Source organism: Ranitomeya variabilis, chromosome 3 (assembly GCF_051348905.1).
Source record: "Ranitomeya variabilis isolate aRanVar5 chromosome 3, aRanVar5.hap1, whole genome shotgun sequence".
In the NCBI taxonomy this organism is placed as follows: domain Eukaryota; kingdom Metazoa; phylum Chordata; class Amphibia; order Anura; family Dendrobatidae; genus Ranitomeya; species Ranitomeya variabilis.
Genome location: NC_135234.1, coordinates 757,682,868 through 757,704,308, shown reverse-complemented (window position 1 = coordinate 757,704,308; position 21,441 = coordinate 757,682,868). Strand labels below are relative to the sequence as shown.

Genomic DNA, 21,441 nt, shown 5'->3' with positions numbered 1-21,441 from the left:
AATACTGTGAGTAGTTGGCTATGAGAGCTCTATTCTTTGTGAAGGGGCATCCTACTGTGTGTAGGTGGCTATGGGGGCTTCATACCAATTGTGGTGGGAACTGTGGTGGCATCACTCGGTGTGTGGGTGTGGTGCATCATACAATATGGTGGCTGTGGGGGCATCATCATGCAGTGTGATGGTTGTTGGGACATCATACCATGAGTAATATTTCTGGGAGGGCATCATATGAAGGACTGGGCGAACTTAGCGCACTGGCTCAGTGTAAAAATAAAATTGCGGCGGAGCACGGCACGGTATTTGTCCCTCGTTCTCATCTTTCAAAGTTGGGCAGTCGGGACACCAGGGACACAAATATTAACCCACTGGACACCAGGGATACAAGTTTCATAGACATCTTGGTTGTCATTCTTAATCTTAACCCATTGATCTGAATATGTGACCTGAGTAAGGACGTCTGGTGGATTACGGGAATCGCTGGATGCCCCCTGTAATCCCGGACAGGTGTACTACACAGTAGGGGGCGACACTGAGCGCAGGGCAAACGTCAGCCAACATAAGATGAAATGATCTCTCCGTCCTGAGAAATGATAGGAGCGATACGAGGAATAAAAAAAAAAACTATTTAGCAAAACCTATTCCGCAAAATGTCTTCGTGGCGTAATGCAGAGATGACGACTGTTCTGTTCCTGCTCATATCAATTGTGACCGGAGCGGCACTTTAACAAAATGGAGTAAGTATATAAAATGTACTAAATGGCCGAACAGCGGGGGAATAATGGCCGCTGGAAGAATCCTATTATTTTGGGGCATTGGCAGGCACAGATTCATCATGGAAATGAGTGCGGGCTGTGGCAGGCTTCCTTCTTGTAATGCTCCCGGTTACAGGACGGCAGAACATTTATTTTTATATTGTTTGCCACCAGTAGAAGATGGTTAAGATCCTCATTTATATTCGGCTTCTCACATTTATTCTTTCACAGAAGCAGAAAAAAATGAACTGCAGGATTATTCTTCATATCGGGGTTTTCTGTAAAGGCTTCTGCTCGTCTGCCACTAGGGGGAAGCACTGTGCTGATGTTTTTAATTAGGGGCACCCTACTGGTACTCATTTTTTAGGGCTCTGTCCTGGCGTCGCCTATAAAACTGGACCCTCGGCATTATTAATCTGGACACAACCTGAAAGGAGTATTAATCAGGGGTAACGTAGTGGCACAATCAATCAGATGGCATAATGGTGGAACTGGTTATTAAGGGATGCCATTCTGGCACTGTTGATTATGGGGGCACTTTGCGGGCAGTATTAATAAGACTGCTGTCTGTATATTGGGAGGGCACTCTGACACCTCTGCACATAGGGCCACTGTGCTCCTGATGTTTGATTGAGACACTCTGGTTGTAATTGCACTATTTTTTGGACACACTGATGGCAATATTATGCACGGGGCACACTGCTACACTACTGCCAGGGATTATTGGGCAATGTGCTGACAATGTGTACAAAAGGCAACACTACTAGCATTGATTCTTGTGGTACTCTGCTGGCAGCACTGACTGAAGGCACACAGCTTACACTATTACTTAGTGGTTACTCTAATTACATAGTTTATTGGGGCACTCTGCTGACACGGTTTGTTGGGGCACTGTGCTGGCCCTGTTTGTTGGGCCACTCTGCTGGAACTGTTTGTTGGGACATTCTGCTGGAACTGTTTGTTGGGACACTGCTGGCACTGTTTGTTAGGACACTCTGTGGGCACTGTTGGGGCACTCCACTGTCACTGTTGGGGCACTCTACTGGCACTGTCTGTTGGGGTACTCTGCTGGCACTGTTTGTTGTTGCACTGCTGGCACTCTTTGTTGGCGCACTCTGCTGACACTGTTTGTTGCAGCACTCTGCTGGCACAGTTTGTTAGGGCACTCTGCTGGCACTGTTTGTTGGGGCAGTCTGCTGGCACTGTTTGTTGAAGCACTCTGCTGGCACTATTTGTTGGGGCACCCTCCTGACACTGTTTGTTGGGGTACTCACCTGACATTGTTTGTTGGGGCACTCTGCTGACACTGTTTGTTGGAGCACTCTGCTGACACTGTTTGTTTGGGCACTATCCTGACACTGTTTGTAGGGGCACTCTGCTGGCACTATTTGTTGAAGCACGCTCCTGACACTGTTTGTTGGGGCACTCTGCTTGCACTGTTTGTTGGGGCATTCTCCTGGCACTGTTTGTTGGGGCACTCTGCTGACACTGTTTGTTGGTGCACTCTGCTGATACTGTTTGTTGGTGCACTCTGCTGGCACTGTTTGTTGGTGCACTCTGCTGGCACTATTTGTTGGGGCACCCTCCTGACACTGTTTGTTGGGGTACTCACCTGACATTGTTTGTTGGGGCACTCTGCTGACACTGTTTGTTGGAGCACTCTGCTAACACTGTTTGTTGGGGCAGTTTGCTGGTACTATTTGTTGGGGCACTCTGCTGGCACTGTTTGTTAGGACACTCTGTTGGCACTGTTGGGGCACTCTACTGTCATTGTTGGGGCACTCTACTGGCACTGTCTGTTGGGGTACTCTGCTGGCACTGTTTGTTGGGGCACTCTGCCAGATCTGTGTGTTGGGACACTTTTCTGACACTGTTTGTTGGGGCACTCTTTTGACACTGTTTGTTAGGGCACTCTGCTTGCACTGTTTGTTGGGGCACTCTGCTGGCACTGTATGTTAGGACACTCTGCTGGCACTGTTTGTTGGGGCACTCTGCTGGAACTGTTTATTGGGACACTGCTGGCACTGTTTGTTAGGACACTCTGTTTGCACTGTTGGGGCACTCTACTGTCACTGTTGGGGCACTCTACTGGCACTGTCTTTTGGGGTACTCTGCTGGCACTGTTTGTTGTTGCACTGCTGGCACTCTTTGTTGGTGCACTCTGCTGACACTGTTTGTTGCAGCACTCTGCTGGCACTGTTTGTTGGGGCAGTCTGTTGGCACAGTTTGTTAGGGCACTCTGCTGGCACTGTTTGTTGGGGAAGTCTGCTGGCACTGTTTGTTGGGGCAGATTCAAATGAAGAAAAGGACAGCGCCACACCGGGAAGTGAAAAAGCAGCTCACATTTTATTCTGCCTCCTGCGGCAACGTTTCGATCCGAAGACCTTTGTCTGGGATGGACCCCCTGGTGAGGACGTGCGCCCTGATGTCCATAGAGACAATGCTATTTTAGGGTGCGGCCTGACTGAATTGTTTTTGGATACTTGTTTGTTGGGGCACTCTGCTGGCACTGTTTGTTGAGGCACTCTGCTGGCACTGTTGAGGCACTCTGCTGGCACTGTTTGTTGGGGCAGTCTGCATGCACTGTCTGTTGGGGTACTCTGCTGACACTGTTTGTTGGTGCACTCTGCTGGCACTGTTTGTTGGTGCACTCTCCTGACACTGTTGGGGTACTCACCTGACATTGTTTGTTGGGGCACTCTGCTGGCACTGTTTCTTGGGGCACTCTGCCAGAACTGTTTGTTGGGGCACTCTTCTGACACTGTTTGTTAGGGCACTCTGCTTGCACTGTTTGTTGGGGCACTTTACTGGCACTGTTTGTTGGGGCACGCTGCTGGCACTCTCTGTTGGGCACTCTCCTGACACTGTTGGAGCCCTCTGCTTGCACTGTTTGTTAGGGCACTCTGCTGGCACTTTGTTGGGGCACTGCTGGCACTGTTTGTTGGGGCACTCTGATGGCACTGTTTATTGGGGTACTCTGCTGGCATTGGCACTTCCTCCACAGTAAAATGTGTTGCTGGAGACTGCATGGGAAAGTTACACACAGAGGTAATGCTGTCACCGTGAACCCCTGCGATGACGAACCATAAAGGCTGAATTTATGTGTCATCTGATGAGCAATATGAAGGCGGAACGTTCCTCAATCATTAACTTCTCAAGTGGCTTAATGAAAAGTATCGTACCGGCAATTATTGTCATTATGCCGAATAAAAACAAAGTGCTCTCCAACCTCTCCAGCTCCTCCGCAGCGAGGATCCGGGTGCAAGAAATACTACGGCTCATACATGAGAAGAGACAGCTGGAAATCAGCCCCATGTAAACACCAAATGTAGTCACACAAAGTACAAGGCTGCAAAGAAGATGCCCAGGTTATACCAGCAGGCTTCATATCACTATATACAGAAGACGCCGAGGTTATAGTAGGAGTACATATATAATTATACACAATAGATGCCCAGGTTATACCAGCTGTACATATATAATTATACACAATAGCTGCCCAGGTTATACCAGCTGTACATATATAATTATATACAGGAGATGCCCAGGTTATACCAGCTGTACATATATAATTATATACAGGAGATGCCCAGGTTATACCAGCTGTACATATATAATTATACACAATAGCTGCCCAGGTTATACCAGCTGTACATATATAATTATACACAATAGCTGCCCAGGTTATACCAGCTGTACATATATAATTATATACAGGAGATGCCCAGGTTATACCAGCTGTACATATATAATTATATACAGGAGATGCCCACGTTATACCGGCTGTACATATATAATTATATACAGGAGATACCCAGGTTATACCAGCCGTACACATATAATTATATACAGGAGATGCCCAGGTTATACCAGCTGTACATATATAATTATATACAGGAGATGCCCAGGTTATACCAGCTGTACATATATAATTATATACAGGAGATGCCCAGGTTATAGCAGCTGTACATATATAATTATATGGAGACAATACCCAGGTTATAGCGGCACAGTTTCTATCACTATACATAGGTATAAAGCCACATAGTAGGAGTATTAGGATCGGCTCCCGTCTTACTTGTGCGCACAGGTGACTTGGCTTTGCCGGTTCTCGGTCTTTGTGCCATGGTGGCCGCAGTCGTCCGGATCCGTGGAGTGTGACGCCCGCACCACAGACGGGAGGGCCGGGCCCGGCCTGAATTATTCACACCATACTTTCAACAAACGCTCTCTTTTTCCAGATATAATCCGGGCTGTAGCGCAGGAGGACGCCCGGCAGCTGGATTAAGTAACATCAGGCAGACGATGGAGGCTTTATCACGGCGTGCACATGGTGACATCCCTCGTCTTCTGCTTCCAGGAGAGCGTGTTACACATGTGCACGTGGTGTCAGCGCTACCGGAATATCAGGACCTATGTAACCCTTTACTGAATGGAACAAATGTCCTCCTTTCAGATTCATTACTTCTTAATATACACAAAGGTGAGCGATTTGTCATCGGTTTACTCTCGTTTGCTGCCAATAACGCTGCTGCATTTTTGCTCACAAATTTGTGGCTTAGCAAAAATCGAAGGACAAAAAATTAACTTTGACTTATTGTTCATTGCAAGTGGGTGGCTGTTCCCGCTATGACACACGGTAGTGGTCAGAGTTTGGACGCCCCTGTTCATGAAATCGCTTTCCTTGTTCTTGTTGGAATGTGCACGATGTAGATTCAGACTGAAAGCGGCAAAACCAGGAAGAAAGGATCAAATATGGAGAAAATAGTAAAGAACGATGTGAGAAATAAACCAGAATGTGTGTTGGATTCCTCAAAGACCCACGTTTTACTCTAATGACTCCTTTCCACCCCCTTGGGGTTCTCTCCAGTAGCTTCATCACTCATCATCTAAGTAAAGATAAATGACAGTGCATCCTTACTTTAAGATATGAAGATCAATCAGTCCTGAAAATTGCTAGAACCTTGACAGTATGCTCAAGTGTAGTGCTGAAAACTATCAATCATGATATTGACTCTCATAAGTATTTTCCCAGGAAAAGAAGACCAAGAATAACCTTTGCTGCAGAGGATAAGTTCGTCAGAGTTATCAGCCATAGATAGATAGATAGATAGATAGATAATAGATAATAGATAGATAATAGATAGATAATAGATAGATAGATAGATAGATAGATAGATAGATAGATAATAGATAGATAATGGATAGATAGATGATAGATAATAGATAAATAGATAATAGATAGATATATAAATAATAGATAATAGATAGATAGATAATAGATAGATAATAGATAGATAATAGAGATAATTAATAAATATATAGATACTAGATAGATAATAGAGAGATAATAGATAGATGGACAATAGATAAATAGATAGATAGATACCAGATAATAGATAATAGATAGATAGATAGATAGATAGATGATAGATAGATAATAGATACAAAATGGATAGATGATCGATAGATAGATAATATAGTGTGTCCATAAAGTCATGGTGCACTTTTATAGTTAACATTTTGGCGCCCTTTCTCTGGCCCAATCATATCAGACCTGTTCATGAGGAGGGATAACAAGAACCAATCAAACAACACAAACTCATTTAAGCTGTTGCTGAGCCCCCAGTCTGATTAACCCCTGATAAACTGAACTCTGATTAATACACTGCCAGGTCTGTGACATCATACAACCACAAGCTTATGCTATCGTTTCGATGTGTGTAGGGCAACAAATGGAACCCACATCGAACCGCACTGAATAGGTATGAAACTGGGAGAGTTTTTATTTTATTTGGAGAAGATTTCACATTTCTATTGTTTTTTGTTGCTTTTCAATGACTGGTCAAAAGTGCACCATGACTTTACGGACACACTGTAGATAGATAGATAATAGATAGATAAATAATAGATAATAGATAGATAGATAATAGATAGATAGATAATAGATAATTAATAGATAGATAATAGATAGATAATTAATAGATAGATAATAGATAGATAGATAATAGATAGATGATAGATAGATGATAGATAGATAGATAGATAGATAGATAGATAGATAATGGATAGATAATGGATAGATAATGGATAAAAGATAGATTTGCTGGTGTATTAATGTTTGTTTCATTGTCCACAAATCATCTCCGTGTATGAGATGAATAGCGGAGGGGATGAGCCCACCCCAGTATATTCAGGGGGTCGGAGCCGCTGCTTGTTGGAGGAGCAGATATCCGGACGCCCCTCCGCCTGATCGCATGCAGAGTCTATAGATGATCGGCTGCCGGGCGGATTACCATAATCCTTATCCGACTATAACATATCTGCAAGATTTAGGGAAATTCATTTTTCACCAGTCAGTATTAGCATGTCTCCTTTGTGCTAAAGCCTCCTGCTCTAATACCGCTGGCGAGCCGCCGCTGTTCTGACGGGATCTTGGCCGGGGGTCTATAAAGCTCTGCGCACATCACAGTCGTCAATAGCAGAAATGTATTAAAAGTGGAAGCCATTTATAGATTGGTTTTATATTTTGCTAAAACTGAATACCTCCTCTTACATTTCACTTGTCAGTGGTGATGAATTTTGTGTAAATAATATTTTGTAAAGGTTCAAGTTCATTTTTTTCTGATTCAGAGCTCGAAATTCCCCTGAATAACGAGAATTACATGATAAAATTCTGTCTGCCATCAGTCACCACTAGAGGGAGCTGTGGAGATTATATTGACCTCACTAATAAAGTTTCATGTGAGCTCCCTCTAGTGGTGGCTGAAGGTAGCGAGAATTTTTATTAATTAAAGGGAACCTGTCACCCCGTTTTTTTCGATATGAGATAAAAATATGGTTCAATAGGGCCTGAGCTGTGCTTTACATCAGTACCTTTCATATCCCCTGATTCCCCACCTTTACTGCGAAAATACCTTAGTAATCTCTCCGTTTTCGTATGTCAATCACCCCGGTGAGGTCCAATGAGTGGAAAAACGGGGTGACAGGTTCCCTTTAAGCATATTAAACAGCTGATTTGGATGTCTATCAGAAAAAAATCAGCTCTAAATTCTATAAAGACATATTAGGAAGTGGATAAGTTCAGAATATTACAGTAAGTCTTAACATGACATGCTGTCATGGAAAAAATTAACAGGTTTAAAAAAAAAAATAAATAAATAAATAAAAAATGTTATTTTGTGATACTCTACCAGGAGAGGTTTATGCTATAAGTTTCTCTATGTCGCCACCCGGTGGTTGTGATGTGAGGCGCAATGAGATCTGTGATGGCAGCGTTATCATCCAACACCCAGATTTCCAAGAAGCAGATAAAAATATGCAAATAATGTTACGCTTTAGCAGAGCCCAGAATATCAGATGCAACAGAGCTGAGTCAAATAACAGTTGTAGCAGAGCTGAATTTCTTTTTCATCGTCAGTTCTGCTACAACTGTTTTACATGACTCTGCTACATCTGATAAATTCAGGTTTAAAAAAAACCCAAAACATTCTCTGCTACATCGGATGCAGAGCTGAGTTTAACGGAGGTAGCAGAGCTGGACCAATCCGATGCAGCAGAGCTGAATATAACAGAGGCAGCAGGTGGCAGCAGAGCTGTTGTAGCAGAGCTGAACTTTTCAGGCATCACTTGTAGCAGAACTTTATCGGATGAGGCAGAGCTGATTTTGGTTTCAGACTTGCGAAAAGTCGCGGTTTGGAAGCTGCTTACATGTAATGTTTTTTTGTTTTGTGTTTTTTTTTTCTACAGGAAGGAAGATAAACCCCCTAAATAAAGTTATTTGCAAGATGCAGAACTTTCCATACTGGACAAAGTTTTTAAAATAAAAAGAAAGTTTATCTAATCTTTAACACTATCATTTCCAGGTCGAGGGGACAGTGTTCTGAGCTCTGCTCCCTCTCTCCCTCTGCTACAGTAGCTCCCAGCCCGGACTGCTCTACTAATATCACATTTCTTAATATATATCTTATTAGATAACACCGTGATCAGAGAATACGATCATCAGACTAAAAACCCTACAGACGATAATCTCCAGGGAAAAGAAGCGAATAAATCCAATTCCTATAGAGCTGGGGACGTTACGGAGACGGAATCCTTCGTCATAATACACAACCGGCCGCCCCCAAACTGTGCTAATCTGCGCCGCGCTCAGAGATTAACATTCCATACTTTTCTTCTTTTTTCCCCCTACGTCGGTATAAATCCCTTATATCTCATTGCGCTCGGAATCCAGAATCTCTTTGTCTGTGTTTCCCACAGTTAAAAAAAAACGTTCACACCGGCGAGATGTCAGCGCCGCCGTCTGTGCCGCATCCGATCAATGTGATTATATGTTAACATGACAAGCGAGCACGCTCCCTGCGTCGCCATGTATCGGACCCTTAATGAACCCTGGAAACACAGAACAAAGATGTTCCAGAGGATAAAGTGTTATTGAACAGTTTATATGTTAAAGTGTGCGTGATCGTTGAGTAACTCAAAGGGTTATTTCCCATCCCCATGGATGGATATTACCGGATAGGGCACTTTTGCAATTTACTGCTTATTAAAACTTGCAGCCGTTCTTGAGATATTAACATTTTTCTAATGTTTACAGCTCGTTGCCTAGGAGACCGACCACCGCTGCTCTCTAGCTTGTAAGCGCTGCACTGAAGCTGCCTGGGATTAGGAGGTAACAGGGCAGTCCTGGCCGGCTTCAAAACAGCGCTTACAAACAGAGCAGAAAAAAGCTTGTGAGCACTGCTCATGTTCTTTTATCTAGCAGTGGTGGTCGGTCTCCTAGGCGATAAACTGTAAACAAAAGTGACAACATCTTAAAGAACGGCTGAAAATTTTAACAGGCAATACATTTCAAAATTGCTTGTTTTTACTAAAAATTATCTAATAGTACAAATTTATGAAGATGAGAATAAGCCTTTATTGAATTTGTTGATATTTGGCAATGTACGGAATAAACTCTAATCATGCGCTGGAATACATTTCCGTCATAAATTATTCCACTTTTATGGCAGAAATTTGGTGGCTGCATTCTGCCATGCCCACTCTCAGCCAAGTTACATAAGTTCAACCTTCCTCCACCAATTGCACATTTTGTCACTAATTTATCTATAACCCACAATGTTAGGTGTATTGTGGAAATCCTTCAGTCCCTGTATGAGAGCTGTTCTAGTGTCGGCCATTACTGCATCCTGTGGTCGGCGTTCCACCGTCTGATTGCCCTAACTGTAAAGAACCCTTTCCTGTAAAGCTGTAAGAATCATACTTGCTAATGTGTATCTATAGATGCCTGGGCTCGGGGTCACAGCAAAGGAAACATTGGGGGCAGCGCTGCGTCGAGGGAGGCTTGTACAGAACCAGGAAGGCTCAACACTTCTCAGAGTCCAGTAGGTTTTCCTTTCTTTTGTGAGCCTCTCAACCCTTCCAGGAGAATTGGAAAGTATGTTATTCATGTTTGGGGTTAGGCTCCTAACTTGTGCTTCTTACTTGTAGGCCACAGACTGACATATTATCAGTATGACCTGTCCTTCCTTCCAAAGGCCTTGAGGGCAAACACAGGGCCATCATTAGTAAAAAAAAAAAATGGATTGTGCTACTAACATTCATAGCTTATAATCGTCAGAATACTTTTATAATGGACATAATTTGTGACGAACATTTGTAAACATACAAGAGGACAATTGACCTATAGGGTCCGATTAATCATTTACGTTTTTTTTGTTTTTTGTTAGTCACTTTTCTTTTTTTACAATATTTTGCTCCAAATTTTTCAAACCAGCCCACGTGATGTTGGAATTTTGCACAGAATAAAAATGCTCTTCATTTTTGTCTTTAATTTTTGTACACCTTTTTAGAATAAAAAGTCACATATCCCGCTAAAATGTAGCAAAATTTTAGGCGTACATAAAATCACTCCAGGGGGAGACTAAAGTACATTGTATCAGCGTTTTAAAAATGTCACAATTGATGAATGAGACGAAAACATGAAAACCCCAAAATAAAATAACAAATAGGTGAAATTAAAAAGGCGTCAAATCTAAAGAAGTATAAGCTGCTAATAAAAAAATGTAAAAAAAAAAAAAAAAAAAAAGGCACAAATGCAATAATGAATCGGGCCCGTATGTTTGTAGGGCCCATGTTTCATACATCTATTGACCATGATGTCAGGACTTGAGGACTTGCTGCGGTACGCTACATCTCTTGAAATAGGTAGCCACAAAGGTGTTGCATATAGGATGATGTGAAGGTGGTAGTCACACCTTGACCGTGAGAGGTCCCAAAAGCCCATCTGCCACATAAGTAGAAACTAACACTTCGCCCATGAGGTCCTGTTATAGGTTTAGCATTGGGGCTATTGAGCTTTTTATTTTGCATCTGGATACAAGATAATTAGGACTTTTGGGACCTCAACTGGAGACAAAAGCTGAGAATTAAATTTTTTTTATTGGTTTTACACTCAATAAATAGTTAATATTTCTCATCGACTGGAAGCCTTGAGGGCCTGAGCTCCACTGACGATACATTATAGGTAAATTATATACACTTAAGTACTCAGTGTCACAATACAGGCGACAATTGTACAATATTAAAATTGCATGGAGATAAGGGTTTAATTTGCATTCTCCTCCGTTCTGGTCCAAGTTACCACAAATGAATGATAATTTGCTTTGAAAGGCCGATGTCTCGTCTCATATCTGCTTCCTGACCTCCCGGGTTAGCGAGAGTAGAAATAACTACAAGATAATTAGCCTCACGGTAACCCCGTTGACTCAAATATTTTTTTTCTTAGGTCAGATGTTCTGAGCCGATTCCCTTGGTGCTATCCTCGATGCGTCTTCTGTGCATAATCTTGAGTAAGTTGGCACCACGTGCCTCGATTGTACCTGACCTCATTTAAACCCCGTAGAGTAGCGCCGAGGCCCGAGCCACCGTGTTTTGTCAGGCTCGCTGTAAATCACAAGATGCCGGTGAGGCTCACGAAAAACAAACTAGGCTTGATCGAATAAAATGATAATTTTATTTAATGGAAATAATAATAATGTATCCACAGAGAACGTGCTATGGCCATCACTCAACTGAAAACCCAATGTCATATCGGCGTCCTGCAGTTGGGGGACCCTACATTTAGTCTTTCCTTGCTAATAATAAGTTCTAGGGGTTTCATGGTAGAATAAGGACAGCTCCTGCAATTGTAGCCCCATCCCTTGACCTAAAATTAGCAGGATCAGCTCTAGATGTCTTAAGGCAACCGATCTAATGGCAAACTTTTCCATTCTTCCCCATGACCCTGCCCAAGAGAGACATTTAGGTAAGGAAAAAATAACACTAAATCTCTTTGCCTGTCATCTAAAGAAAAGATGCATGGGCGAATAGGTGGTACAGTTTACTACATTGGACCCTCCCCTGAGGACACTTTCAGTCACCTAGCAAAGCGCGAGTGGAATTACATGAAAACTCCCTGTTTCCTTGAACTCCTTAGGTGCCCAATTTTCCCATTGGGGGTCTCTTTACGAGAGGCAGTTATTCCTAATATCTTAACTTCAATAAAACCTTCTAATAGATGCCCAAATATTGTAAAATACAATTAATGTTACGTATTATCTAAAACATTATTTTATCAAACAGTGTCGTCAGTAAGATGATGAAGTCAAGTAAAGACCATAAGAAAACATGAAAGAAAAAAAGTTAAAGCAAGCATATAAAAAAAAGAAAAGGGGTGACAGCTTGCTACGTTTGTCCCTCCCTTGAGGAGCACTCCTAACTATTCATTAAAGGGAACCTGTCACTATGAAAAAGTGCAATTACCCTGCAGATATGGGGTTAATCTGCAGGTTAATAGTGCTACTAATCTTGCTGGCACCCGCACTTAGCTGAACACTGCAGGGAGTAAATGAACTTTATTGCCCCGGTAGCATTCGGTTTTCAGAGCGAGTGTCAGTCAGTGCCAGAGGTGCGGTTATAGCCATCGCTTTGCATACTCAAAGTGGTGACTGAACCCATGCCGGCAGCGCCCCATGACTGAAAGCCTAATGTGGTCGGGGGGAATAAAGTTAATTTTCTCCCCGCAGCGTTCAGTTAAGTGTTGGTGCCGGGCAGTTTAGTAATGCTATTAACCTGCAGATTAACCCCATGTCAATAGTGTTTTTTTGTGTGACAGGTTCCCTTTAACGCCCAGAATTTGGGTTATAGTACAATTTCCTGCAACTTGGGTAGATGAACCAATTTTGGCTCCCCATTTATTCAGTCACAGCTTTAATAACACTTTACACTGAAAACCCAAATATCTTAGTATTCTACAACAATATTTAGTTTTGAGAAGTTCAGAGTAATAAAGTCAAGGTTGTGAATAAATACTGTAAAAATAAATCGAAAACTAAGTTGAAAACCATTTGAAGCCAGTGGATAGCTTGTTACAAATTCCCCTCCCCGGAGGAGTGGTCTTAACCATTTAGCAAAGTCCAAAAGTTTCATATTCCGTGGATCGGTAAACGGGGTATCTACAGTCTCTCCAAATTTCTGTAACCACTGTGTATAGCAGTGACCCCAGTAATTCCAGTGCAGGTTGCTCGCTGGTATCAGTCCAGCAGAAAGCGATCATTTCCTGGTCTTCAGTCACCTGTCTAATGAGGCCTGTGATTAGCTGCAGTGGTCAGGAGACCGGAACGGGGTATTAGCTCTTACGCATCCGATGATATCCATGACTCATTACTGCCAAGGCGTGTAATTGGCTACAGTGTTCAGGTGAGTCCAGCAGAACATCATCCGCGGCACACCGGTCGCATGACCTCTGAAGGCAATGATAGAGTTGGGCAGTAAATATTGCAGATATTAGCAGGATGTCATCACTTTATATCCTGGCCAGGACCGTCCGGTACACAAAAGGTTACAACCGGCGAGTATGGCTTATTTTATTATTTTATCCCATTTCCCTAACTCTTTTAAAAAATGTTTTGGGCAGTTGGACGATCCCTTTAACCCCTTCACCCCCAAGGGTGGTTTCCACGTTAATGACCGGGCCAATTTTTACAATTCTGACCACTGTCCCTTTATGAGGTTATAACTCTGGAACGCTTCAACGGATCTTGGCGATTCTGACATTGTTTTCTCGTGACATATTGTACTTCATGTTAGTCGTAAAATTTCTTCGATATAACTTGCGTTTATTTGTGAAAAAAACGAATATTTGGCGAAAATTTTGAAAATTTCGCAATTTTCCAACTTTGAATTTTTATGCCCTTAAATCACAGACATATGTCACACAAAATACTTAATAAATAACATTTCCCACATGTCTACTTTACATCAGCACAATTTTGGAACCAAAATTTTTTTTTGTGACGGAGTTATAAGGGTTAAAAGTTGACCAGCAATTTCTCATTTTTACAACACCATTTTTTTTTAGGGACCACATCTCATTTGAAGTCATTTTGACGGGTCTATATGATAGAAAATACCCAAGTGTGACACCATTCTAAAAACTGCACCCCTCAAGGTACTCAAAACCACTTTCAAGAAGTTTATTAACCCTTCAGGTGTTTCACAGGAATTTTTGGAATGTTTAAATAAAAATGAACATTTAACTTTTTTTCACACAAAATTTATTTCAGCTCCAATTTGTTTTATTTTACCAAGGGTAACAGGAGAAAATAGACCCCAAAAGTTGTTGTACAATTTGTCCTGAGTACGCTGATACCCCATATGTGGGGGTAAACCACAGTTTGGGCGCATGGCAGAGCTTGGAAGCAAAGGAGCGCCATTTGACTTTTCAATGCAAAATTGACTGGAATTGAGATGGGACGCCATGTTGCATTTGGAGAGCCCCTGATGTGCCTAAACATTGAAACCCCTAACAAGTGACACCATTTTGGAAAGTAGACCCCCTAAGGAACTTATCTAGATGTGTGGTGAGCACTTTGACCCAACAAGTGCTTTACAGAAGTTTATAATGCAGAGCCGTAAAAATAAAAAATCATATTTTTTCACAAAAATGATCTTTTCACCCCCAATTTTTTATTTTCCCAAGGGTGAGAGAAGAATTTGGACCCCAAAAATTGTTGTGCAATTTGTCCTGAGTACGCTGATACCCCATATGTGGGTGTAAACCATTGTTTGGGCGCAGGGCAGAGCTCGGAAGGGAAGGAGCGCCATTTGACTTTTCAATGCAAAATTGACTGGAATTGAGATGGGACGCCATGTTGCATTTCGAGAGCCCTTGATGTGCCTAAACATTGAAACCCCTAACAAGTGACACCATTTTGGAAAGTAGACCCCCTAAGGAACTTATCTAGATGTGTGGTGAGCACTTTGACCCAACAAGTGCTTTACAGAAGTTTATAATGCAGAGCCGTAAAAATAAAAAATCATATTTTTTCACAAAAAATGATCTTTTCACCCCCAATTTTTTATTTTCCCAAGGGTGAGAGAAGAATTTGGACCCCAAAAATTGTTGTGCAATTTGTCCTGAGTACGCTGATACCCCATATGTGGGTGTAAACCATTGTTTGGGCGCAGGGCAGAGCTCGGAAGGGAAGGAGCGCCATTTGACTTTTCAATGCAAAATTGACTGGAATTGAGATGGGACGCCATGTTGCATTTCGAGAGCCCTTGATGTGCCTAAACATTGAAACCCCTAACAAGTGACACCATTTTGGAAAGTAGACCCCCTAAGGAACTTATCTAGATGTGTGGTGAGCACTTTGACCCAACAAGTGCTTTACAGAAGTTTATAATGCAGAGCCGTAAAAATAAAAAATCATATTTTTTCACAAAAAATGATCTTTTCACCCCCAATTTTTTATTTTCCCAAGGGTAAGAGAAGAAATTGGACCCCAAAAATTGTTGTGCAATTTGTCCTGAGTACACTGATACCCCATATGTGGGTGTAAACCATTGTTTGGGCGCAGGGCAGAGCTCAGAAGGGAAGGAGCGCCATTTGACTTTTCAATGCAAAATTGACTGGAATTGAGATGGGACGCCATGTTGCGTTTGGAGAGCCCCTAATGTGCCTAAACATTGAAACCCCCCACGAATGACACCATTTTGGAAAGTAGACCCCCTAAGGAACTTATCTAGATGTGTGGTGAGCACTTTGACCCAACAAGTGCTTCACAGAAGTTTATAATGCAGAGCCGTAAAAATAAAAAATCATATTTTTTCACAAAAATGATCTTTTCACCCCCATTTTTTTATTTCCCCAAGGGTAAGAGAAGAAATTAGACCACAAAAGTTGTTGTGCAATTTGTCCTGAGTACGACGATACCCCATATGTGGGTGTAAACCATTGTTTGGGCGCATAGCAGAGCTCAGAAGGGAAGAAGCGCTATTTTACTTTTCAATGCAAAATTGACTGGAATTAAGATGGGATGCCATGTTGCGTTTGGAGAGCCCCTGATGTGCCTAAACATTAAACCCCCCCACAAGTGACACCATTTTGGAAAGTAGACCCCCTAAGGAACTTATCTAGATGTGTTTTGAGAGCTTTGAACCCCAAAGTGTTTCACTACAGTTTATAACGCAGAGCCGTGAAAATAAATTTTTTTTTTTTTTTCACAAAAATGATTTTTTAGCCCCCAGTTTTGTATTTTCACAAGGGTATCAGGATAAATTGGACCCCAAAAGTTGTTGTCCAATTTGTCTGGAGTACGCTGATACCCCATTTGTGGGGGGGGACCACTGTTTGGGCGCATGACAGAGCTCGGAAGGGAAGGAGCGCCATTTGGAATGCAGACTTAAATGGATTGGTCTGCAGGCGTCACGTTGCATTTGCAGAGCCCCTGATGTACCCAAACAGTACAAACCCCCCACAAGTGACCCCATATTGGAAACTAGACCCCCCAAGGAACTTATCTAGATGTGTTGTGAGAACTTTGAACCCCCAAGTGTTTCACTACAGTTTATAACGCAGAGCCGTGAAAATAATTTTTTTTTTTTTTTTTCACAAAAATGAAATTTAGCCCCTAGTTTTGTATTTTCACAAGGGTATCAGGATAAATTGGACCCTAAAAGTTGTTGTCCAATTTGTCCTGAGTACGCTGATACCCCCTATGTGGGGGGGAACCACTGTTTGGGCGCATGACAGAGCTCGGAAGGGAAGGAGCGCCATTTGGAATGCAGACTTAAATGGATTGGTCTGCAGGCGTCACGTTGCATTTGCAGAGCCCCTGATGTACCCAAACAGTACAAACCCCCCACAAGTGACCCCATATTGGAAACTAGACCCCCCAAGGAACTTATCTAGATGTGTTGTGAGAACTTTGAACCCCCAAGTGTTTTACTACAGTTTATAACGCAGAGCCGTGAAAATAAAAATTATGTTTTTTTCACAAAAATGATTTTTTAGCCCCCAGTTTTGTATTTTCACAAGGGTATCAGGATAAATTGGACCCTAAAAGTTGTTGTCCAATTTGTCCTGAGTACGCTGATACCCCCTATGTGGGGGGGAACCACTGTTTGGGCGCATGACAGAGCTCGGAAGGGAAGGAGCGCCATTTGGAATGCAGACTTAAATGGACTGGTCTGCAGGCGTCACGTTGCATTTGCAGAGCCCCTGATGTACCCAAATAGTACAAACCCCCCACAAGTGACCCCATATTGGAAACTAGACCTCCCAAGGAACTTATCTAGATGTGTTGTGAGAACTTTGAACCCCCAAGTGTTTCACTACAGTTTACAACGCAGAGCCGTGAAAATAAAACATATTTTTTTTCCCACAAAAATGATTTTTAGCCCCCCAAATTTTTATTTTCCCAAGGATAACAAGAGAACTTGGACCCCAGAAGTTGTTGTTCAATTTGTCCCTAGTACGCTGATACCCCATATGTTGGGGTAAACCCCTTTTTGGACGCACGGGAGAGCTCGGAAGGGAAGGAGCACCGTTTTACTTTTTCAACGCAGAATTGGCTGGAATTGAGATTGGACGCCATGTCGCGTTTGGAGAGCCCCTGATGTGCCTGAACAGTGGAAACTCCCCAATTCTACCTGAAACCCTACCCCTAACCTCACCCCTAACCGTTTACTGAACATTTTCTGACAGTCATAAGTGCCACGTATATAAGTGCCACGTATTTAAGTGCCACGTATTTCAGTGCCACGTATTTCAGTGCCACGTATTTCAGTGCCACGTATTTAAGTGCCACGTATTTAAGTGCCACGTATTTAAGTGCCACGTATTTAAGTGCCACGTATTTAAGTGCCACGTATTTAAGTGCCACGTATTTAAGTGCCACGTATTTAAGTGCCACGTATTTAAGTGCCACGTATTTAAGTGCCACGTATTTCAGTGCCACGTATTTCAGTGCCACGTATTTCAGTGCCACGATATTTCAGTGCCACGTATTTAAGTGCCACGTATTTAAGTGCCACGATATTTCAGTGCCACGTATTTCAGTGCCACGTATTTCAGGCACTGAAAAATACGTGGCACGTAAATACGTGGCACGTAAATACGTGGCACGTAAATACGTGGCACGTAAATACGTGGCACTGAAATACGTGGCACTGAAATACGTGGCACTGAAATACGTGGCACTTAAATACGTGGCACTTAAATACGTGGCACTTAAATACGTGGCACTTAAATACGTGGCCTCTGAAATATCGTGGCACTTATATACGTATATAAACGTATATTTCAGTGCCACGTATTTCAGTGCCACGTATTTCAGGTTAGGGGTAGGGTTAGGGGTAGGGTTAGGGTTTTTTGTTTTTTTCTTGTTTTCTTGTGTTTTTCTATAAAAACGCATGCGTTTTACCGCGTTTACATGCATTTTTTCACACGTGGTTTTTTAAAAAAACGCATGCAGATAAAAACGCAAGTGTGAAACCAGACTAAAAGACGCTTTTTATAGCAAAAAAGTTTTTGCGTCTCCACATTTTGAGACCTAGAATTTTTCCACATTTTGGTCCACAGAGTCATGTGAGGTCTTGTTTTTTGCGGGACGAGTTGACGTTTTTATTGGTAACATTTTCGGACACGTGACCATTTTTTATCACTTTTTATTCCGATTTTTGTGAGGCAGAATAACCAAAAACCAGCTATTCATGAATTTCTTTTGGGAGAGGCGTTTATACCGTTCTGCGCTTGGTAAAATTGATAAAGCAGTTTTATTCGTCGGGTCAGTACGATTACAGCGATACCTCATTTATATCATTTTTTTATGTTTTGACGCTTTTATACGATAAAAACTATTTTATAGAAAAAATAATTATTTTGGCATCGCTTTATTCTGAGGACTATAACTTTTTTATTTTTTTGCTGATGATGCTGTATGGCGGCTCGTTTTTTGCGGGACAAGATGACGTTTTCAGCGGTACCATGGATATTTATATCCGTCTTTTTGATCGCGTGTTATTCCACTTTTTGTTCGGCGGTATGGTAATAAAGCGTTGTTTTTTGCCTCGTTTTTTTTTTTTTTTTCTTACGGCGTTTACTGAAGGGGTTAACTAGTGGGGCAGTTTTATAGGTTGGGTCGGTACGGACGCGGCGATACTAAATATGTGTACTTTTATTGTTTTTGTTTGTTTTTTTTAGATAAAGAAATGTATTTATGGGAATAATATTTTTTTTTTTATTATTATTTATTTAGGAATTTTTTTTTATTTTTTTTACACATGTGGGAATTTTTTTTTTTACTTTTTTACTTTGTCCCAGGGGGGGACATTACAGATCGCTGATCTCACAGTGTGCACAGCACTCTGTGAGATCTCCGATCTCACTTACAGCCGTGCAGGCTGCAGCTTTCATCTGCAGCCTGCTCCGACCCGGAAGTGCTCCCTGCAGGACCCGGATACAGCCCCTCGGCCATTTTGGATCCGGGGCCTGCAGGGAGAAGACGTTCGGTACGAGGTGAGTACATCACCTTGTACCGATCGTCTCAGGGAAGCCCGCAGGGAGCCCCCTCCCTGCGCGATGCTTCCCTGCACCGCCGGCACATCGCGATCATGTTTGATCGCGGTGTGCCGGGGGTTAATGTGCCGGGGGCGGTCCGTGACCGCTCCTGGCACATAGTGCCGGATGTCAGCTGCGATATGCAGCCGACACCCGGCCGCGATCGGCCGCGCTCCCCCCGTGAGCGCGGCCGATCGCGTATGACGTACTATCCCGTCGGCGGTCATGGGGGCCCACCCCACCTCGACGGGATAGTACGTCAGATGTCGGGAAGGGGTTAAAAATAACTTATTTTAGCTCTTCAATTTCTCTCTTTAATAGTACATATGCTGTTAGTGTCTCAAATTCAATAGGACCTCATAATAGAAAGACAAACATTGTAAAAAAACATTGTCAATACAGCGGGAAACTCAATGGGGGAGGAAACTTTCTATATATGCCCCTCCCCTAGATCAAAACGAGGAAATCGCTTCTTCATATGCTCCTCCCCTAAGGAGGACTCACAACCATTTAGTAAAGCAAGGAAGGAACTTTTTGACCTTCTTCATTTTATGTAATGGGTGCAATTACTCTATATCCTTTTTAAGAAGGCCTCATATTGGAAGACTGTGTTCTAAAAATATGACATGACATCTTGCCACTGCCTGCAACACCATATCAAACCTTTCATACTTAAAATAAATAAGAGTCAATACAGGAGTAAACTCAGTGGGGGAGGATACTTTCTATATTTGCCCCTCCCCTACATCAAAACAAGGAAATGGCTTTTCATATGCTCCTCCCCCGAGGAGCACTCACATCCATTTAGAAAAGCCAGGAAGAAACTGTTTGACCTTCTCCATTTCACATAATGGGTGCAATAACTCAATCTCCTCGTTAAGACGACTTCATATTGGAAGTCTGTGCTCTGAAAATATGACATGATATCTTACCACTGCCTGCAACATTTTATCAAACCTTTCATACTTAGAAGCAAGATAAAACAGAATCAAGAAAAAAGAATGAAACTTTTTTCCAAGATCCAAGCAGAAGGAGAATCCTTGTCTTTTTACAGACATCCACATCACAGACAACTCGCCAAAATGTCAGGGGAAGAGCAATTTAAATTACCTCCCTTGAAATAGAGATCCAGCAAGCATGACAACTGCCTAGATTCCAAACCTGCAAATAGCACCGACAGGAGAGATAGAGAGTCCCTGATAACACGGCAGACAGGGGTGACTACGTATGCGGCGCTCGGTACAGATGCAATGACATTTCATGTAAAGATACAATAGCTGGAAAAAGCAATCAGGCAGAGCCGCCATACAACCGTCTCCAAAACCCGCACGTCCCGAAGCCAAAATAACTTTGTAAGGTCCATTGAAGTTCAGCAGGTACTTACATCGCCTTGGGAAAAGTCAAGAAGAATTTCCAAAGTTTTCATTTACGTCGAGTAAACTTTAAATCCAGCCCAAGATGTAACGTTGTCTCTTATGTCGAAATATCACAGGGAAATCTACAGAGGGGGAAGAAAAAAAAATATTTGCATTTGGTTAGCGGTAAATTAAACGAGCGTGTTTATTCAGAAGATAAAAACTGAATTCAAGATTTTCGACTTTCGGATCGAGCTGAAACATTAACTATGATCCATGATAATAAAGTTTTTGTAAAAAATATTGGTTTTTTTTAAAGACACATTTAAGAAATTTATTACATAGCTTGATTAGAGTAACCAAATGGTTGTGGATGGTCTTCCCAAATTCCTTGGGGGCGTAGGTAAGCATGCATTACCTGACTGGTTAAAAGGGATCCTGTTTATGACCC

General features: G+C 42.3%; 1 protein-coding gene across 7 annotated transcripts in view; it reads right to left on the bottom strand.

Annotated features, from left to right (window-relative positions):
* Positions 1 to 21,441, bottom strand: part of TENM4 (teneurin transmembrane protein 4) — a 1,485,534-nt gene that overhangs the window by 1,034,913 nt on the left and 429,180 nt on the right. For all 7 annotated transcript variants that reach the window (XM_077298663.1, XM_077298665.1, XM_077298666.1 and 4 more), the window contains exon 3: positions 21,020 to 21,133. The gene's annotated coding sequence lies outside the window, so the exon portion shown is untranslated. The remainder of the gene's footprint in view (positions 1 to 21,019; positions 21,134 to 21,441) is intronic.